Source organism: Choristoneura fumiferana, chromosome 2, assembly GCF_025370935.1.
Source record: "Choristoneura fumiferana chromosome 2, NRCan_CFum_1, whole genome shotgun sequence".
Classification (NCBI taxonomy): domain Eukaryota; kingdom Metazoa; phylum Arthropoda; class Insecta; order Lepidoptera; family Tortricidae; genus Choristoneura; species Choristoneura fumiferana.
This window is the reverse complement of record NC_133473.1, coordinates 6,101,183-6,116,562: the sequence shown is the minus strand read 5'-3', so window position 1 is coordinate 6,116,562 and position 15,380 is coordinate 6,101,183.

Here is a 15,380-nt window from a genome sequence, read left to right as displayed (position 1 = left end):
AGCCTGAGTTTTATTTATTGCAAGCAATATGTTTGCATGCGAATTGCAATTCGAAAACTGCTAACCATTTCAAATTTACCATCATCATATCAGCCGTAGGACGTCCACTGTTGGACATGCCTCATCATAGACCTCCTTCGTTCTTTGACCTTCCTTCTTTGCTTCGGTTGGAAGCGGCCTGCATCCACATTTCAATTTAAATAAAGGCCACACTGAGTAATAAAGTCATCCAGGGAATTGGCGAGAGACAAAAAAAATAGGTCACATAAAAAAAACGATTTTACACACCAAACTGAATTTGAAGCGATCAGCTACATGTGGCGCAGATTTAAACGCACGCTCGTTATCTTAAGTGCGATCGCTCAGTGATATGTAGGCAGAAAATGATATGCTCTTATTGTGTCTGGGCCCATTATAAGGGACGGCTTCAATTTTAATTTTAGGTTTTTTCATCCGAATATTTTCTTTATTATTTTTTTTTAATGTATTTTTTAAATACCTTCATCATATCACCAATGATACCTGAAACTAATAAAATTAAATATTATTCAAAAAAGTGTCAAATTTGAGAATGATGATAATTGATAATTTAGAACATTTCATAAACACATACACACACAAATGGGGTAGTTTGGTTACATTTTATTTTGCGATTTATAAAAAACACATCCTTTTATGTATGCAAAAAGCCACCTTATAAAGCGCTTAATGAAAATAGCTTATTATTAATCAATCAAAACTAAATTTTAAAACCATTACTCAAAGTCAAAGTAACTCGGAAGAGTTACTGTTTAATGGAAATTAAGAGTAGGTATCTCTCAAAGTCACGCATCATGAAATATGCGTAATGTTTCTCTCGCTTTAATAAATGGGCATTTATTATTAAAATTTCCGTCTGCAAGTAATGCAGGAATTATTGCCGCCGGAGGAATTCTACCGACGAGGGCCATACATTACTCCTATTGTGATACAGCGCCCGCTCTCATAGGCATCATTTATATTACGATATGCCAAATCATTATCATCGGCTGATTTTGAGCAGAAAGATATGAATCAATTATATTACACGTATTATAACTAGATATTGATCGCGATTTCCTCTTATGAGCTCGCAATATTTCGACGCAGTTGCTAATGCAGCACGATCTCGGGTAGATTGCAGATGCCAGTGATGTACAGTCACCAGCATTAATATCTGCCACAGCGGAGCGTGCAAAAATATCGGACACATCCTTCCGGCCCTAGAAATAGAGTCGTATCAGATATTTACGCACGCTTGTTGTGTCAGATATTGGTGCTGGTGACTGTACATAATGATTAATTTATGCCGTTGCTTATAAATTTTAATCAGTTATCCTAATAAATAATACAATTGACTGTCAATATAATAATAAAAGGTAACAATTTAAATCTTCACGGAAGTGCTTAATGCTCTAATGCGACATAATTATACATAAAAGGTAGAATTTTTTGTTTGTAGGTTTGTCACTACTAATTGAGACCTACGTGTATTCTTAGTTTTTTATTTTAATTTCGTATATAGTTAGGTTAGGATGAACAATGAAAAACCTAATGTTATACAGGGCTTTTAAATTCACGTACAAGGAAGCGAGCTCAGCTTTTTTGCAGACGTAAAGCAAATTTTCCTAACAAATTTTCCTTCAACATGTACCTATACTGAAACAAGAACACAATGAAAACACCATAAACACTAAAAGCGCATAGAAACGAAAACACACCCAGTTCTTAATTATTTCCAGATGCGTGCTTTACTATGTCCAATTTTTTTCACTGTTATGATATCCGCAGTAAACACTAGAAGGTCACGGGTGGTGGTATATTGCGTGCGTCAAATTTCCGCTGCAATTCAGCAGCCAACTCAGCCAGCTTCTAGCAGTAATTTACGAATGCACGTCTGTTTCGCTGTTACGCAAACGGATATTACGGCGGTTATCGTCTCGGAGACAAATTGCCTCATCCATTTATTTTTCGAGCGCGTAATGTCGCAATTAGAGTATTTTTATTATTATCCGGCCGTTTGCGAGTTCCAATCGCTGTAAGATTAGCTTGATTAACTGTTCCTCGTAAATTACTTTTTACCAACGCTATTTTATTAAAGCTGAATGAACTTTTCAGTGATATTATATTGTGCTTTTGTAGATGTTTTATTAATAAAATGAACTATGAGATCAGTAAGTACAGGGGTGATTATTGTGATAAGAAGCAGTCAAGTTCGATTAATTTAATTTAAGCGTGTAAATTTATGACCCCAAACACTTTATTTCAATCTATACTAATATTATAAAGAGGTAAAGTTTGTGAGTTTTTGAGGTTGTAGGGGGTAATCTCTGGATCTACTGTTTCTGAACACTTACAAATACTAGTGAGTAATTTATTTATTAATTAGTGTAGATTATTGATCACATTATAAATATAAAAGTGTCGAGTCGATTCAGGCTTTTAATTGTGAAAAATATTCAGGTAAACTAAAACTAACTTCCTCATCAGCGTGTGTTGGACGTCTAAACTATATTCCATACATAAGTTAAAAAAAGAGGAGTTCAGGAGCCAGCTTATGCACTTACGTAAGTAGATGTACGAGTATTTGTGTGAACGAGCGCTACCCAGCTACTGAATATGCGAGCATTTACGCCCACAGCAAATAAAGTAGTTTATAAGCCACCTTTTAGTCATATTTCTTTCAACAAAGTATCTTTTTCTCAAGCCTTATTATTATAAAGATACATTTTCTTTTACTTCTGCTTCAAAGCGTACAATTTTTCGTAACGACCAGGATGCGTCCAATTACTGGTCTGAATTCATACCCGTTCGTGACGGGACATCGTGTGTGATAACGTCCTGATTTGAACTAATGGGCATCACTAACGATCTACTATTTTATCTTGTAAACAGGAGCTCAAAGCGAGGATTTGCACGGTCAAATTGATAACACCTACAAAAGGTCTTGGGGTACTTATTTATCCCATAAGGGCCTTTGAAGTAAGACCCTTGATTTAGAGCGAAATTCCTCGTTCTTTAGAACGATGGTGGATAATCTTGCAGACAAAGCTGGAATACAAAGCTCACCTGTTTGTTAAAAAATACTATTGAGTATTAAGCCCGTTGTGTGATTTTGGAACGAACGACCTTCATCTGTTACTGCAAAGGGGAACGTTTGTTAACCAAGGACTCGTTGTATGAATAAAGAATTAAATGGACTTGCTACTGTAGAATTTGCATTACAATTTCTACGTCATACATACAAATGAACGTCGTTTACGGGTTTGGTTAAATTAGGGAGTCAATAAAAGAAAAAGATTTGAAGTTTATATGTATTTTACTTGTGGAGCTTTTTAAATTTGTTATCAAATTTTACTCTCGAGCAAGGTACTTACTAAACCATGTACCTACTACTTATTTCCACATTTGCATAATTGATACCGAAGCTTTTTACGTTCTAAGTGACTTATCGTGTTCGCTCACACGAAAATGACGTGTAAGAAATGTCAGCTTAAATCGCTGCTGAAAGTAAACAGTTCACGCTCTTGATACAACGTAAATATAATCTTACATTTTGCTGCGCACGTTACAGAGGATTAGAACGTGTAATCTCGAAGAGTTACGAATAGGTATATCAGTAAATCTATACTAATATTATAAAGAGGAAAGATTTGGATTTTTTGTATTTTTGGATGTTTGTTACGAATTAACTCAAAAACTACTCTCTAGACTGATTTAAAAAAAAACGCTATTAAAATGCTAAATTATTCCGAAGTGCCATAGGCTATATTTATTAGCAGAAAAAATTGGGGTTCCGTACTAAAACTTCAGTAATGTGACTCAGTGTAAAAAAATTTGCCATGAAACATCTTTCATCGCATGCGTTGTGGAAACTATTAATGACAGAATAAAAATATTCTACGGTATTAAAAAATAAATTATTTCTCCAAAAAACGTCTCGATTCGATACCTTATGTGCAACTATTGTAGTTATGTCACTGTAACTACTTTTTTACATTTTAAAAGTTGACAGAAATGCCGGCTAAAATCAGACAATGTTATCCATATCTTTGTAATAATCCTTATCAAATAAATAATTTAATATTCAAGACGGTTTCAATGCCTGTTTTAATTATTCAAATCGGACATTCCATTCAAAAGATATTACGAAATTAAAAATATCAATGCATTTAGTCTACGTTGACGCACCCCGGCTCCGCGCGGGTCAGGTTCGGGAGGGTTCGGGTGTAGTTTTTGGAATGAAAATGGAGCTAAAAAATGTGTGTGAGTGAAGTGCCCTTGATTAGAGGCCTTTTTAGAGTTCTGTGCCCAAAGGGTAATAAAAACGGGACCCTATTACTAAGACTACTGTCCGTCTGTCTGTCTGTCAATAGGCTGTATCTCATGAACCGTAATAGCTAGACAGTTGAAGTTTACACAGATGATTTATTTTTGTTGCCGCTATAACAAAAAATACTTAAAACAATAAAAAAAAATATTTAAGGGGGCTCCCGGCGTCCCATACAACAAGCGTGTTTTTTTTGCCGTTTTTGCTCGATATTAATAAGCAACAGGTGTAGTTGCTTGAAATATTCACAGAATATTTATTTGCATATTCATTCACTTTAAAAATAAATAATTTAATTAAAATAAAATAAATATTTAAGGGGGCTCCCATACAGCAAACGTGTTTTTTTTTTCGTTTTTTGTTAATGTCTAATGTTGTATAGGTATGGAATCCTTGCCGCACTTGGCCATTTTTTATTTTATTTTGCCCGTGCAAAGCCGGGGCGGGTCGCTAGTTAAATATATACTGAGCGGCAAAAAATCTGGCCCTCAAATGTATGCAATAATGGGTTATTTTGTATGGAGAGTGGGCCAAATTTTGTGCCGCTGAGTATAATTTGGCACGACATCGATAGAGTTGATCAAATATGATGGTCTAAGATCGGAACTTATAAATAAATTATACAAAAATTGCGCGTTTAAAGATATAAGATATATTGGATAGCTATATTTTCTGTTTCACATCGCAAATTACAGAATAAACAATAGTAAACAGCGTGCGTCACTCGTATTGCCAGAGGAACAATCAAGGAGCAATCAATCATTTCTCGACGTGGAGTATTCGTCTCTAGCGCTTCCACCTCATTACTGAGTCGTAGAGCAGACTGGAATGCGCCTGGTTTTAGTTGTGAATCCATTGCGAGCAGTCGAAATAATGTATAACTGGAACAATCCGATCGAGAATGCCCGTCTCTTTAGTATTAACTTCAGACATAGGTACTGTCAGCAGCAGCAGAAGTGGATGAGCGGTGTAGAGATATGAAATTTTGCACGGATGTTCCAATTGAAATTTTATACAGACACACACAAACGTCACGCCTGTATTCCTAAATGGGGTAGGCAGAGCACACGAAACGTTACCGCTTCGGAGCCACTTTTATAGCAATTTTAGGTTTAAAGTTTATCATAAACGGTACAATAGTGACAGGTCGCTTACGGTATAGCCTCAGTCGCCTCTTACGATATCCACGGTGAAATAGAGAGGTGTAATTCTAACCCGACACCACAAGAGTGAAATTTTATAAACACACAATATATACAATAGTTAACAAATAGAAAGAAAGAAAAATAGAAATAAAACTATCTTACTCTAATCCTAAAAATCTATATTTACAATCACCCTGAGCCCAATTGCATAACAAATAACAAGCAAATAGTATTAGTGAGTTTCAATACAAAATCGCTAATACTAATAGCTTGTAATTTGTTATGCGGCCCTGGTCGCTACTATTGGGCAGTATGCCCATAAGGCTGGCTGCGTTTCCTCGTATGACAATGCCAATACGTTGACTGAGGAAAGAGCCAGCCCTATGGTCACCAGTGGAACGGGCAAGCTTCTTTTTTATTAATTTATTAAGTTTTTTAGCTTCGGTTTCTCATGAACCAAGAGTTTCAACAGCACAAGACGCAAATATAAAAGTTCTACATGCAACGCAAAAGTTGATAAAATTTTCGGAATCCCCAATGAGAAATGAATAAGCAATCAACTTTGTTTGTTAAATAAAATCAAAATGATCAAATCCATTAAAATCCTTTCAATTACGGTTGAGTGTGTATCAAGATCATTAATGGCTCTCCGGCTTCCATCAGTTGAGTAACCTGATATCCACTCCGCGATGTTGTTGTGGGCGATATTAAGCTACCATAAGTTACATCGTCAACTCGATAGTGATCCAGCAAACATGGTGGCTTATACGTAACTTATCTCAGTTCTACCCTTTCATATCGCTATGGTAGTTGGGTGGGGCTCTGAAACGTTTCTATTGCCGTATCCCGTGTGTAACGAAACTCTTAATAATATTTCCTTGAACTAAAAACTATCCATTATCCTTTGATTTTTGTAACACATGCGGTACGACGGTTGAAATACAATCACAAACCCCACCTAGCTATCAATATTTAGTATAACGGTATAGAAAATAATAATAGGTATGAATAATGAACTACCTACATAATTTAAATGTGGATATAGACACTGTATTTTTTATAACTTTTGTTTATATTTTGTGATGGCAAACATTACAAGAAAATGGAGTGGTGGGAAAATAAATGTTACTGACTGTGTGATTTCAAATGGCGTGAAAAGAGAACATTCGATATCTCATTTTGGGGTAGCGGTTATCACAACATCACCGACATTTTTGGATATAGCACGGTTCGAAATATTGTAATGTAATACTTATTGTCATAAATAACGTCCAAAAATCTGATGGCAACAGTTTTTTGGTGATGTGTCTCGCCATTGTGATTGATGCCACCCCAGGATTTCCAAAATGTCGAGCAAATGCATTATTTACGCGCTTTTTACTTAATGTTTTCTACTGCATCAGTAAGAAAAGAACAGATTGAGAAGTAAGGACTTAATAAACAAGAAAACGGAGGAAGCTAGCCTTCAAGGTTGAAATAAGGTATCCGAGTCATTCAATTTACATACTCGTAACATGAATTCGGAGAAGCTGAATTAAAGAGCTTACCTTACTTGCTTTTAATATGCATGAACAGGTTTTGGAGCTCAGTTAATTGCCCCGATCGGGTTGGCGTTCTGTTGCAATTTTGCAAGTAGATTAATTGGCCTTCAGAACTTCGTTACTCTGTGTTTAACGACTTAATGGGGCATTTCGGCACGGAACGTTTGTGCGAGTTTCGGTAATCGCACTTAAAAACGGCCGTACGGTTATTTACCTAGTATTAATTTACTAAGTGGTGTCTAATTGACGAAGTGTGTTGGTTGAGCTGATTGAAATGTAGACACGAAAGTAGCAAATGTAAGCATAAGGTACGTTAACAGTTTTCTTACAGAGAGAAAAATGCTGCTACGAATAGCACGTAGCGCTACGTGGCAGCGAATGTGTTAGAAGCATAATTATATTAAACGATTTTTTTTGTTTAATTCTTTCTATTAGTCCGTATGACACAATGCTGCCGTTTTTTTTCTTTATTTGCTACTTATTAATAGTTTTATCCGTGGTGGCCTAGAAGCCGTGGTGGCCTAGTGGTTTGACCTATCGCCTCTCACGCAGAGGGTCGTGGGTTCAAACCCCGGCTCGCACCACTGAGTTTTTCGAAATTCATGTGCGATAATTACATTTGAAATTTACCACGAGTTTGCGGTGAAGGAAAAACATCGTGAAGAAACCTGCACAAACCTGCGAAGCAATTCAATGGTGCGTGTGCAGTTCCCAATCCGCACTGGGCCCGCGTGGGAACTACGGCCCAAGCCCTCTTGTTCTGAGAGGAGGCCTGTGCCCAGCAGTGGGACGTATATAGGCTGGGATGATGATGTATAGTTTAATCAAATCAACAATTTGTACGCCTTACAGGTGCTTGACTGGCACTTGGTCTACAGGATAAACACAAATTTATCGAGAAAGCTGGTAGGTATTAGAGGCCAAGATCCACTCCGGGTCGCTGAGCCAGCGCAGTTAGTAAGTAAATAATCAATTCGAGTTTCATTTTCATTTTAAGGTCTTCAAAATAAATGTCAAAATATAAACCTACAGGATATTTTTAACAGTGTGTGAAAAAAGAAAGAAAAAGAAGAAGCGAAAACGCGGTGCTCCCTGAGAGCGGTGATCTTGTCCGATTGTATTAAAAACTTATAACACCCCTCTTTTTGCGTCGGGGGTTAAAAAGGTCACTGGAAGCCTCACTAGGAGTTCCATCAGAGCCCGTGATTGTAGTTTGAAACAATTTTTACAAGCCAGTCAAATTAGTGAGTTACGTAAATGATACTTTAGAGCTTCATGAATGACCATAAATATTATAGTAATGTTATGCTTTTTAATTGTCATCTTGTGTAGCTTCTGATTAACGGAGCTGAACGGAACTATTTTCATAGATTACAACTTCAAATGTATTGTAACATAGTAAGTACGTTATGTATTTTTTAATTACCGTAATCTATGTTGAATTACACTAATCTCGATTTCTTTTCGCGGAATGAAAAACGTGAGCTAAATTTCACCGTGAGTATCCGGGTCAATATAAGTGATTGTAGTTTGAAACAATTTTACAAGATCAAATTAGGAGTTACATAAATGTACAACTTCCCGAATATCTTTTTAATTGTCCAGCGTTGATTTAATATTAAAATAATCAATTTTTTTTTTTTTTTAAGTCAATTTCGCAATTCTCTCTTGACAGAATGCTCCTAAAAACGCGCTAGCAAATACAAATTGAGAAAAATTGTACGAGCAGCGGCAATGTGCGTGAAAGCTGCGTATGTTGTAGCTGTCCGACGTTGAAGTTTTACTGCAGACACTTTATCTCTTTTTACACGAAATAGACGTGCATTCGACCGTAATGGTATTTCCTGTTAGTATGATATCACTATTTTATTCAGATAAATCAAAATATTAAATGGTTGTTTGGAAGAGATTGCTATTAAGCAAAAATACCCCGTCTACCCTGAATTTGTGTCAATGTAAATTTTTCTGTGCTGTGCTGATTTATGGTGTGCAATAAAGAATATTAGGTATTTGTATTGTATTGTATTCAGTTATAACAGAATAATTGTAAAGTAGTTTTGTAAGGCTGAAGCCAAACTAGTGTACTGTAGGGACTAGGCTGATTACCGCTGGCAGGTGGTAAAACTGACCACCTGGCAGGCTAGATTGACTTTATTATGTATAATGGTAGTATATTTATATTGTATGTTTCTAGAACTTGACTTTAAAAACGATTGACAGCGGTATACGCACAGATTGCTCCCGACAGCCTGAGCGGCTGGAACTATCTATGTAATGTAGTTATAAGTTCTACCAAGTTCTACAATAAATCTAAATAATTGAAGAAATATCCATTTTTATTTGAACTGAGTTTAAAGTCACGTGCGTAGATCCCCATTACCTAAGCTCTTACCAAGTTACAGTCCCCACAGTACCTAATCTTTTGAGTCGCCGTTGTGGCCAAAACTAGATTTAGTACGCAGTTGAATTTACGCGACCGAAATTACGCGACTCACTTCTCAAAAAATTACGCTCGTCTGGCTTCACCTTAAGAAAGAAAGAAAGAAAGAAAGAAAAACATTTATTGCCACAAAACACATTAAATAACATATCATTCATAGTTAATAAAAAAGGCTTTTTTTATCTCATTTTTAGTACTAGGTAGCTTTTTTGCTGACTGTACTTTGTTGATTGTTTCTACATAGTTAGTCAAACTACATTTCTGTACGAAATTTCAAGTAAATGCCTTTAACCGTTGAGGAGTTCCGTCCTGCGGAGACGATCCTTTCATACACGAAATTGTCACTGGACTTACACAAGTATGCCTAATTCCAACTTAATCCGACCACTAAAAGTTGGTCAAAAGGAACTTGCAGAATTTGTCCCAATAACTACAAACACGACAAGGTAAATAAAAGCTTGTAAAAAAAAGGGACCTGTAGTGAAAACACGGGTCAACTGATAATTGAATACATCGTACAGGAGAATTGTTTTCACACCAGAAATGGATTATTAAAAGTAAAAAATACAACGCATTTGTAAATTTTTGTAACAATGAAAGAGTAAAATATTTTATTTTTAGAATTTGAAGCAGGAATCTCTTCCAAATATTTATGTCCATGATGAAAGAACTTTTTCACGACACTTCATTAGCGGCCATTAATAATGTATAAGAGGGCGAAAGCTTAGTCCTCTCATGCTCAGAAGTCCTGTTTAAAAATATATCAGCCGGCCGTTTGGAGGCTCGTTTATTTTATTAAAGTGAACAATAAGTCAGACGGTGAAGTGGATTGTGATGATGTATTTATTTTGTGACATGGTGTCCACATGATTACCAGTGTTTTTTAGTTTAATAACAACACTAGTTAGTTGAGATAAATAGCTGAAATATTTGCGAGAAAGGTTTGATTTGAAACAAAAAAGACCGCATTGAAATCAGCCCATCCGTTTAAGAGCTTCGATGCTACAGAATGACAGACAGACATTGAGGTCAAACATCCCTCTTTTTGCGTCGGGAGTCAAAAACTTATCGTACAAAATGTTGCTTCTGTTTCACAGAAACGTTCGTGCTTACATAAGTATACCTACATGACCATGACAAATGAAAACATTTCTTGCTCGTCTCGCTGTTCAGTCTAGCGTGTCCTGGTACTATTTTTAGAACACATTCATCACCGTTTTGTGTCCAGGCGTGAGGGAACGTTCCTAACTTTCACACCATTTGACACCCCCTCCATCACTTACGTGGATTGCTCCTTTGTCTTCCGGATTAGCTTCCCGTATTAATATTGTGATGTGTGATTTGAATTAATTAAATAGTATATTCAGTACTAGTGTGTATATGTCGGCAGCCGATCGTAAAATCCGCCAGATCACGAAATTCCTAGGCATATCGTGAAACGCCACCATTTCATGAACCGGCTATCGTTCAAAACTCACCGTTTAACGATTAGCCTAGTGACGCTTAGGCATATCATGAAATTCCTAGGCATATCATGAAACGTCGTCATATCGGTTCTGGCACTTTGCCGGCCGCTGCCGCGGCACGCTCGCTTCGCTCGCTCGGCTCGTGCGTTGTGGTCACAATTTATACTAACCACTCCTCGCTTCGCTCATCGGACCTAAATTTTTATTTTTTTGTCATATTACGATGTGCCCGGTATAGAGCTAGGAAAATCGACGAATGCGTTGCTCTAATCGATACCGTATTGTTTCTCAGGCACCTCGTTATATGCCTGGGCAACTTTTAGGCATATCATGAAATGGCGGTATTTCACGATGTGCCTAGGAATTTCGTGATCTGGTACTGTATGGGTGTCCGCAGCTTTGTACGCGCTGATTCAGCAGTCAAATTTAATTCCAGGATTTTACTAAGTTCCTATGGGAAATCCCCAAAATGGCATTGTGATCTGAAGGTTGAAAGCGGTTTCACACAGTTTTATTACCTTTAGTTTTATTACTTACAGTGCCTCCCAATTTAGCTGTAAGATGTAAACACGGGGTCATAACGAAGATACGCTTGCGAAATAGATTTTTTGCCTTCGGTGCAAAAAGAGGGAGATTAATCGTGGCATTAATTACCGTAATTAATCAAGTTTGTATAGTCTTGCCACGTGTTTATAACAACAAGCAAAATATTGAACAGTTTTGGACTTGCTAATATATATTCCATGCAAGACCAGTGGACTGCATAGATATTTCATTCATCACACAGGTAATTAGATTAGATCGCAGATTTCAACTGTAAGCTTTCGGCCGTGAAAGCACGACAAATAAAGGATCTCTTGCTTTGCTCGCTTGCTTTGCTTTGTAATACATACGAGTACAAAAAATAATGTTTCTTAGTAACAATCCACAAGCAGCCAATCCAAGCTTACCCTAGACATAAAGACTGTACAATACTTTATTCAAATAAATAAGTTGGTATGACATGATATTACCTACCGAATATGATTGGGTTTGCATAATAATTATATGATTAGGTACAAAAGACAAAAAGATAAAGAACTAATTATTGTAAGTCCAATTAAAGACATATTTTTTTCTAAATTTATGATGTTAGATGTTTCTAGAAGAAGAAGAAGAAGAAGATTGATTTATTTGCCATCATGAACAACACAGGATAGGCACACAGAATACAAATAAACAATAAACTAATAAAAAACCCCCGTCCTAACTCAAAATCTCGGAGGGTTTTGAAATTTTGCACAACTTGGAGCCTTAATATTTCTGAGATCCTTAGTTTTAAACTTTAAGGCCGCTTGTAGACGTCCGTTGTTTTCACCGAACAACGGACCGTTTTTTTGCTGGACTTGCGGTGTTGTATGGCTTAATGAATGAGTGTACATACACCGCACACTAAACTTGTCCGGCGAAAAAGCCAATACAACACCGCAAAAAACGGTCCGTTATCCGGTGAAAACAACAGACGTCTACAAGCGGCGGTAAGTGAGAGATGAAATGAAATGAAATTTATTTATTTGCAAAACATCATGTTCATGTTGAGATGTTAAAAGTATATAGGATTGATAGTCTCAATGATGACAATTAAGAGTAGGCATGCAAAAAATGTTGAATATTAAACAAGACGAAACAAGGATAACAATAATTAAATTCAATGTCAACAATACAATTATTTAAGTATGAATACAAATCCAAATTGACAATTTATACGAAACATCATTAATAACGTAGATGACGAGTAGGATCGCATAAATCATAAAGTTAAATCTAGAACAAGGCTGGCAGCACATGGCAAGTTCATTAAAAGCGGCACTGAGCGCTGCAACTCTGCCCCAGGTTATGCAATCGGAGTTCGGTTACTTAGTTGAATTATAGAACACTTGTAGGCTTCTGCCTCGTAATGGCTGAATCTTGGTTCCACGTTTAACGATGCCAGTCGCAGCTTACATGTAACAACTGTAGAACTACGGTTTCAAGAATAGATATGTATGTAAGGTACCAACGCTATTTAATTTAACAATACACGTTATAGAATGACGAAGACTTTGTTTAACAGAAAATCACAACCTTAAAATAAAATCATATTTGACCTGTATTAGGAAAACGTTTATTAAAATTTTTATATGAAAATAAGTTAACAAAACATGATTAATCTAACCCTGTTACAATAAATAATTTTTGACCTGAACAGCGTTTTTAAGGCGCTTATTTCATCTTTGCTCGGAACAAAATAGTAAAGAGATAGTTACCAGGGTATTTGATAGGTAAATTAAAGACAATACCGCTATTGAGTCTATATTGATCAAGACTATTGAGACGAAGGTATTCTTTCGCTAGTTGTAATAATTTTGGATTGATAATGAACTAACCAATGATGTTTAACCGAGCGGTTAAAACACTAAAATTATGGTCATATATTATTTTTATCATAATTTCAAACTCATGTAAAACCCACATATTGTTTTCTTATAATTACAGGCGGGAGTAGGAGCAGGAAGCATTTGAATGCTAAACAGGTCGGCTCAAGGGCGCTTGTAACCCTTTTAAAGTCTGAAAGGTCGTATATTAAAAATCTATTGTTACATGTAAACTTCACGTCATCATATTACAATTAGGAAAATGGCTGTGTATGCTTCGTAGACATCAGCAAATTGTTATAGGTATTTTTAATACGCTCACCACGCTTCACCTGTAACTTCCTATAGGTAGCGCCACGAGAGTTGCAATAAATGATTGCACCCACAGCTACATAAAGAACTGATTGCATAAAAGGGGAGTAAATGAAATGAACGAATGAATATCAAAATCCCACTGTCATTACATGACATGTTCTTGTGTGCGTGACCTCAACTCTGGTGGCATCTATAAATGTAATGGAATCTTTTAACTTGGTTTCCACGTACTTTTTAATGACGGAGCCATTGCTATTTCATTAGAATAGGGATGTTGACGCCATTAAAAAATAATTCGAAGGCACGAATCCAGTAAAAAAACGCTTTATTTTAGCCCTGAAAACCAGATTAATTATAGATTTACTGTAAAATTAGATTTTTTGTAGCTTTAAAACAAATAAATAGTTAGTTGATTGAGTTGGCGAACAAATAGCGACTTATGACGTCATAAGTCGCTATTGCCATTGAAACTCTATGGGAGAATTTGTATTTTGACAGCTCATAAAAAGTACACCAGTTGATTGGTGGTGTTAACATCCCTATTGCATTGGCAAGGCATTGGAACCTAAGTAGTCGTGTTTGGGCCGATTGGGCCTGTTAAAATAACTAGTCTTGGGAAGCACTTTTTAAAATTGATAGAACTTCTAATGATACTACATTTATCATTTGCAATTTCCTTTAGAAATAGTATCAGCTGTCGTAAAACACTTTGTTGGGGATATCAAAGGGAGCACAATAAAAGATGAGCAAATGACGCAAATATTGTATTGGAACTCAGTGAGCCCATTGAATAGGGCAGCCATGAAAGGGCACAGACGGAACAGAGGAGCGTTTTTCCCCGATTGCCTCTAATGAGACGGTAGGCTCGCTTTTCACCATTAGATGAAGTACTGGTCTATCTTTTCTCTGAAAGTCACTGAACATAATTCGAGAGATGAAAGGCAATTGAAATTGTAGTCCTTTGAATTTATGCGTTGTTACTGTGAAAGAAAAAATAACCGGCCAAGAGCATGTCGGACACGCCCAAAATAGGGTTCCGTAGCCATTACGAAAAAATTAAGTAATGTTTTTCTAAGGATTTCGTATTTTATACGGAATCTTCCAAGTTTAGGTATATTTTATACCTTAGGCTGCTATTTAGTCTTAAGCAACTAATAATTCTCAAGCAAACTTAGCCGATATAGTTTTCCTTGAAAGTTTGATATACTTACTACCATCCAGATTTTTTTTTAAAAACCCCACCCACCGGTTTAGAGGGGGGACGCTCGATTTTCATGAAAATTTGCACTTTGAAGTTGAATATTTCGCAAACAGATCACTGAATCGAAAAATTACCTATCCAACGATACCCCACACTATAGGGTTGGATGAGAAAAAAAATCACCCCCACTTTATGTCTGAATTATCTAAAAAAAATTTTTTTGAATTTTTTATTGTACCATTTTGTCGGCATAGTTTACATATATATCCGTGCAAAATTACAGCTTTCTTGGATTGATAGTCCCTGAGCAAAGCCACGGACGGACAGACAGACCGACAGACAGACAGACAGACATGGCGAAACTATAAGTGTTCCGTTTTTGCCATTTTGGCTCCGGAACCCTAAAAACGGTTAAGCGACTCTTGCTATAAATACAAATACATAGGTTCGAAAAACATAAACCTCTTTCGGGCAGTGGGATAAAAATACACTCAGCTGCACAAAATTTGGCCCCTTCTTCATTCAAAATTA